The 7,530-nt window shown below is 44.9% G+C and overlaps 1 long non-coding RNA gene across 1 annotated transcript; it reads right to left on the bottom strand.

Moving 5' to 3' along the window:
• Positions 1-4,183: 4,183 nt before the first annotated feature.
• LOC148039606 (uncharacterized) lies at positions 4,184-4,849 on the bottom strand. Its single transcript, XR_015688330.1, has 3 exons — positions 4,651-4,849; positions 4,453-4,554; positions 4,184-4,360 (listed from the first exon to the last, which is right to left on the bottom strand). It is a non-coding gene; the product is annotated as an uncharacterized LOC148039606 (long non-coding RNA).
• Positions 4,850-7,530: the final 2,681 nt, after the last annotated feature.

Here is a 7,530-nt window from a genome sequence, read left to right as displayed (position 1 = left end):
AAAGATAAGAATGCAATTGGTTGTAAGTGGGTTTATAAGGTGAAGCACAATGCAGATGGCTCTATGAACAGATACAAGGCAAGATTAGTAGTCAAGGGGTATGCACAAACATATGGCATTGATTATGAAGAAACATTCAGTCTGGTTGCAAGGATGGCAATCGTAAGAGTAGTCATTGCTATGGCTGCATCAAAGGGATGGTCTTTACATCAAATGGATGTAAAGAATGCCTTCTTGCATGGTGATTTGCAAGAAGAGGTCTATATGGAGCAGCCACCGGGTTATGTGCATGCTGTTTATCCTGAGTTTGTTTGTAGGTTGAAGAAAGCCTTGTATGGCTTGAAGCAAGCACCTAGAGCATGGTCTGACAAGATAGGACAGTATCTTGTCACTATTGGCTTTCAGATTTCCAAGGTAGATTTCTCACTTTATGTGAGAAAAATAGAGAAAGGTATTATGATGCTTGTCATTTATGTTGATGATTTGATTATCACAGGTGATAGTGATGAAGATATCCTTCATGTGAAAATGCTATTGAAGCAGAAGTTTGAGATGAAGGATTTGGGAGAGCTGCATTATTTCTTGGGCATTGAGGTGATTAGATCACCAAGTGGGATATGGCTCTTGCAGAGGCAGTATGGATTGGACATGCTGTCCAAATATGGGATGACAGGCTGTAAGCCTATTTCAATTCCTTTGGAGCAGAATGTGAAGTTGAGTGTAGATGCAGATGAGCTTCTCGAAGACCCTACTATGTACAGACGCATAGTAGGAAGTTTGATTTATATGACTATTACCAGGCCAGATTTGAGCTATGCTGTTGGATTGGTAAGTCAGTTTATGCAGCCTCCAAGGAAACCGCATTTGGATGCAGCTAGATGCATACTCAGGTATGTGAAGTCCACATTGCAGTATGGACTACTTTATGAGACTGGGGTTCAGATACAGTTGCATGGATACACTGATGATGATTGGACCGGTAATATTTTTTATAGATGATCTACCAGTGGATATGTGTTCTCTTTTGGGAGTGCTGCAGTCACTTGGAGCAGTAAGAAACAGCCTACAATTGCCTTGTCGAGCACAGAGGCTGAGTACAAGGGCGCAACAATGGCTGCATGTGAGGTAGCTTGGTTGCATAAGCTACTTTATGATATGCATCAGCCTAAAGATGGGCCAGTTGTCATTTATTGTGACAACATGAGTAGTATACACTTGGCAAATAACCGAGTATATCATGCTAGAACAAAGCACATTGAGGTGCATTATCACTATGAGCGGGAGAGGGTTTTACTAGGTCTTATTGATCTAGTTTATGTCAAGACAGAGAATCAGGTAGCTGACATATTTACGAAGGCATTGGGCGTAGAGAAGCTGCGCAAGTTCAGAGACCTGCTTGGTGTGCAGGAATTGGGATTGAGCTCGAGGGGGAGTGTTGAGATATCGAGCTCCACTCGTGATATGCCAGGGTGACCGTTGTGCATTTATTTCACCGACTTGTTGGTTACAAATGCGATTGGTACACCGCCCATGAATAATAGCTAGATGACAGCTATCCTTATCTACTCTAGTTCGTGGCTCAGTTAGTATGCCACCTTAGTTAGTTGAGTTTGGTTTGAGACCCATATATAGGGTTCTTCTATTTCTATGTACTTGAGTTCTTTTGGCTTACACAGTTAAGAAGAGAAATTTTTTTTTCAGCCTCCACCTTTGTGTATATTCCCCCATTTTGCAAGCAAGAAAGCTACAAGTGAGACTCCTTCCTTCTCTCCCACAATCTTGACAGCGAGAGGTCTCTCCGTTGAGTGCTACTTGGAGCAGGAGGACGCTTGGGTGCCAGGGGGGGCTCTGGCTGTAAATCCCTCACCTTCCGGGTCCTACACAAGAGGCTAACGTGACTCGGGATTAGATCTCGAGGCCCGCATACTAGTCTATGTGCGAAAACTTGGATTAGTGATCCCTGTGGATTGCTGGATAGCCTTCGGGCAGATTGTGGATAAGTCTATGGGCTGGACTCTGTGTATTTCAATGATAAATATGATAACCTGTTAATAAGGAACTTGTCTGATATTGTTTTTCTATGTCAAGTGATTAGATTACGTGAAGGAACCAGTGCCTAACAGGTTAATTAAGAAAGCTGGTTGTTACATGTCCAACTAATGTGTTAGGTAATTAAATAATTAAAACAACCCGAGGAAAGTGCAGAGGATGGGCCATAGGTCCATCCTACAGATGGGTGGTCCTGGTTGGCCGGGAACTTTTCTCAAATCACGATGGACAGCAGGAGGATCGTCAAAGAACAGAACAACAAAAGCGTTGACCTAGAGTTATGATTAAACCCGATTTACATTGTTTTAGGGGAACAGAATGGGACTATGCCTTATGGCAGAGAGGTTGAGCTTTGCATCCCTCTCGTTTCCCATTCTCCTTGAACCAAGTGCAGGCGTGAATCCACTTCGGACCTGGCATTTCTGCGTAAAGTAGTTCGCTTGGGTCTGACGCTAGTTGCTGTAGGAAATGACCAATCAAGAAAACCCTAATTCAGGTCAATCCTAAGTGGGAACGGCCGGAATACTTCCGCTACGTGGCAGACGCGGAAAGCCCTAGATCGCAAACCCCGTAACATTCCATGGGAGTGTTTGGCAGAGCTTTCTAGACATCCTTTCCGATGGACTGCTAAGACGTGTCCTGAATGATACTAGTGGACACGTTACATATTTGCTCAGAGATTAAAGAGCAACTTGCAACAACAAAGTGTCTTCAAGAGCAAAATGTGCTTCTAAAGAAGCATCAATTTCACATGCTACAACAACAAAGTTGTCGAAACATATACTACAATTGGTGCTTGGCCTCAGCATTAGATCCAGATAAAAACTTGTGCATCATTATATATGATAAAATGGACCAGCAAAAGATAGCTATCCCTAGGTTAAGGCTTCGATCAAAAGAGACTGAAAGATCTACTCAACTACCAATTTCTTTAACCTCCATTATTACACATAGACATGGAGAAGGTAGATATGGACATTTCTCACTCGATCTATGGCCTCACGATCCTAACTTCACAATTGCCTCATTGTCATTGTGCTTTAGAAACTTGAAGCGACTACATAGGCATGAAAATGGTAATCTACAAGTAGATGGAATGCCAAGATCAACCTCTATGCTACTAAATGCCCTCAACTCAAAAAAAACACTAGACCACTATCAAGGTGTTGCACAAAATAAATTATGAATGAAAGATAATACACCACGGGATGGCCATCATCATTTCAAACTATTGTGAGAGAACTTACTACTTCAACTTGATAATTATGGATTAGAAAAAAAAACGTTATTTCTTTGCATATCTATCATTGCTTGTTGTGCAGAGGAACATTCAAGATGATCCAGCTTGGGTTTCTCATGGTGGGTTATACACATGAAGACATTGATGCAATGTTCAACAAATTTTTAGAGAAGCTAACGACGAGCATGACCTTCACTTTTCCTCATCTTATGCAACATTTTCAATCATGCTAGATGACAAGTCCTACACCTTTCTTATGGACATATGTGCCTCACTTTAAGAGATACATTGAGGAATACTTGTGTGATTCCAAAGATACACTTGTTGGTCACTCAAAACCTCTTCAATTTCGGTTTTATATGCAAGGAGATTCCAATATCATGTAATACAAGATGCATCTAAAGTCCCAAGACTAGTTACCAAGACAAGGTGGCATTGAATTATGGAAGAGAGACCTTACAGGAAAGCCTACACTACAAGATATAGACCTTATAGCGACGTTTAAAGCGACGAAAATACAAACAACAAAATTTGCCCCCGTCGTCGCAAAAAGCGTCGTTATTGACGACGCCATGAAATCGTCGCTATAGCCGTCGCTATATGCGTCGCTATGCGACGCATATAGCGACGCATATAGCGACGGTTACAGAGAATTTGCGACGCTGATAGCGACGACAATAGCGACGCCTGCAGTAAATTTGCGACGCAAATAGCGACGGTAACAGAGAAAAAAAAAATTTTGTGGCAGGGCAGCAAGCTGCCCTGCCACATATAGCACTGTGTGCTGTATGAGAGCCATACAAAATAGTTTCTGCACTGCTGCATACAAAGCGTTTGCAAACAAAAAGAATCTATACTGAAATCATAAAACTGATAGATGAAATAAATACATGATATCGCATAAAATGCGATTGGTACAATCATAAAACAATATCACTAATACATAGAAAATGTCTACATAGATCGGGCGACTAAAAACTAAAGGTATGTGAGCGCTAAGGATCCGAGGGCGAGCTACAAATCGTCGTCCCCCGAAAGCTCGTCCCTCTGCAAAGGAGCATCAAACGGATTCTGCAGAAAAAGAAACAACATATCAATCCACCATACAATAATGCATTCAAATATCTCATGGTAACTACGGACATGAAAGATGAGAGACTTACTGCGCCGCCGCGTCTGTACAATCGGTCGATCAATGATCTGAGACCGTGCCTCTCTGCATATTGAGTCTCAAGGCCTTGCGGATCGCGATTTGTAATGGAGTGCTGCAAAGAAAACAAAATGCTAACTGTTAGAAATATGATTGTCAGTACAAATAATATCTCAAAAAAACAAATAAGCAAAACAAAAGAGAAACTTACAAAGTCCTCCAAATATGTCCTGTGGCCGCCACTCCCAAGATGATGTACCGATCCGGCCTCGATTCGTGCCCTCGCCGCCTCCCGCTGCTGACTCCAACGTCCTGGCGAATTTGTAGCCTCCTCCCTCAGTCGGCGCCAGTCCTCTGCATCTAACCACTCGGGCTTTGGAGCCCCACTCTTGATTGCCTTGCGTGCGTCGGATCGTCTATGTGACATGTATGCACGCATGCAATCCATCATCCAGCCCGTAGAGAATCTATCCACTGCGGCTGGCACCGGGAACTCCTCATGCAAGGATGCTACTATGTACTCCTTGCTCCCCTCCGGTATGTTCCTCCAATGATCCAGGACGTTGTGCCGAAAAACTTGTTGGCACAACTCCCTCATGCGAGCTATCACCCTCCTCCCCTCATCATTCATGATGATAGCTCCTGACCTGCCATCCACTAGGTATCCATAATCCCTAGGAGTGTGCCTCGTATGGGCCCTCTCCCATCTCCGTCCACGCTCCTGGGCATATCCAGGAGACCCCTGAACATCCGGTGTACCGACGGGGGTACCCTCTCCCGGAGTGCCACTGAAAGGGGTGCCACCAGAGGGGGTGCCACCAAAAGGAGTGCCACCAGAGGGGGTGCCACCAAAAGGAGTGCCACCAGAGGGGGTGCCACCAAAAGGAGTGCCACCAAAAGGCGTGACATCTGCCGACGGCTGCGCAAAAGCCGGAGTAACTGGAGTGGACGTCCCCACAGGTGTGACAAATCCTGGAGGTGACCGAGCTCTAGCTGAACGACGAGATGGAGACACCGCGTCCGTGTCTCCACAGCAGCACCCCCCTGATCCTCCTGCAGTCGCAGTCCCTCCCTCTGGCCCAAGTCGCGAGCGTCGAGATCGTCTGCTCGAAGCTGAAGCATCTGATCGCACTGAAGCTGATCTAGCGGAGCGCCCTGACGAAGAACGAGACAGCTCCTGATCTGCTATCTCTCTGAATCTCGCGAGCTGATCTGGAGACATACGTGCCATCATCTCCTGAAACTCCTCATCGCTCATCCCTCGACTCATACTGAAAATAAAGATACCTGCAGAGATAAAAAATAATGTTAGAATAATCAATTGAAACTATACAAAGCGCATTAATATAAATCATTTTTGAAAAATCCATCTTAAAATGCATATCTTATCTACCTTTATGGAAGATCTAAACAACGAATTGAGTAATACAATTCTCCAAGAATGAAGTATTCTATGGTCCCATGTTAATCTCCTGACATAACTCTGCATACACTGGAAGGTCGATAGACATGTCACCACAAAAGAACGAGTCTGCCTCGTTCTCAAAAAATTCTACGACTTCTGTATTTCCATCATTGTTAGCCGATGCGGGCTCCAAGCTTGCGGTGGCCTCCACCCCTTGTAATTTCGATCCCTCTATTTGCATATATTCTTCATCTATGCCTGGAATATCGCTTTGATCGTATACTCTCGCACCTCTAGGAGTTGAAGGTATAACATACCACCATCGAGGTTGTCGGGGATTTGGATAGAAGATTACCTGTTCACAAACACTTACAAACCGTCTTCAAACCATTGTGACATAAAGCATGTCGTATTACAATTAGCAAGCAAATGACTAGAAGATTACCTGTTCACAATGTGCCGGCAACACAAAGGTGTCGCGCAAATCCGTCCATTTTTTTTCGGAATCTATTTCGAGAAATCCAGATGGACCTCGTCGAACCGTTGCGCCAGCTCCTCCAAGTACCACTTTGAACCACTGCACATCGAATATTATCATGGAGAAGCTACGGTAATCCACCGTAATAATACTTTGCAAATTCCCAAAATACTCCATCTCATCCACAACCGTGTTCGGATCCGTTGCTCGTCGCCGACTCTCTTGCTCAAACCTTGCCATGACACCACAGTCCATTGTGGAGCGCATTTTGTCAATACGCTCCACCCGAAAATGCCGTCCGCGCGACCACGCTGCACTATATATTTTGTACTGCACATTGAAACACTCAAATTAGATGTAGCAAACAAATTCAGATACGACACATTCTAAACCCCTCATTACCTTTGGACTACATCCCCTCGAGAACTCCCACTCCTCCATTGAGACCTCTGCCCCTTCGCTGGATGCTGCGATCAAGGCTCCATGCAACCATCGTGTTGACATAAACCGCGGCATCTCCTCCATGCCTTCGGGATATCGAATCGGTCGGTGACGCGTACTGCGTCGGAATTCAGCTCGCGCTTCCTCTCGATCTTGCCTTGCAATCTGGTACTTGGCGAGCCACGTCTCCATGGAGGCATGGTGCAACATACAAAAGCGATTCACTTTCTCTTCCATTGAGGCATCCATTCTTTTTTCTACCCCATTTCCAACCACCACATCTCCAGTCAGCCTGTCATCGTCCTTGAGCGTCCATAGCATTTCATTGTCTGGTTCCACCGTTGGTAGCCATTGTGAGATATGCACTAATGCCTCTGACACCAACCAACCCTCCGCCATGCTACCTTCCGGACGAGCTCGTTGTCGCACAAAGCCTTTCAGGGTTTTCATGAAGCGCTCCAGGAAGAACATCCATCGCGTATGGACAGGTCCGACAATCTCCACTTCGTCCACAAGATGCACAAGAAGGTGAACTTGTATCGTGAGCATGCTAGTGGGCAGGTATTTCTCAAAGAGACAGACCGTCTCAACTGCTCCCCGCCTTGCGGATTCAATAGATGACGTCTTAATCTCTTTCTGTGAGATCCATTGCACCAAAGTCGACAGCTTGTAAATGGCCCCGCGAATTTCTGGAGTTAGGCATCCCGCGATCGCGATCGGTAGGACAAACTGCCACAAATGAGAAAGCATTAAGAATAATGGTCACG

Source organism: Lygodium microphyllum, chromosome 2, assembly GCF_053477565.2.
Source record: "Lygodium microphyllum isolate KBCC chromosome 2, Lygodium_microphyllum_v1.1.10, whole genome shotgun sequence".
NCBI classification, from domain to species: Eukaryota; Viridiplantae; Streptophyta; class Polypodiopsida; order Schizaeales; family Lygodiaceae; genus Lygodium; species Lygodium microphyllum.
Note: the sequence above shows the minus strand (reverse complement) of the source record. Positions and strands in the feature narration are given on the sequence as shown.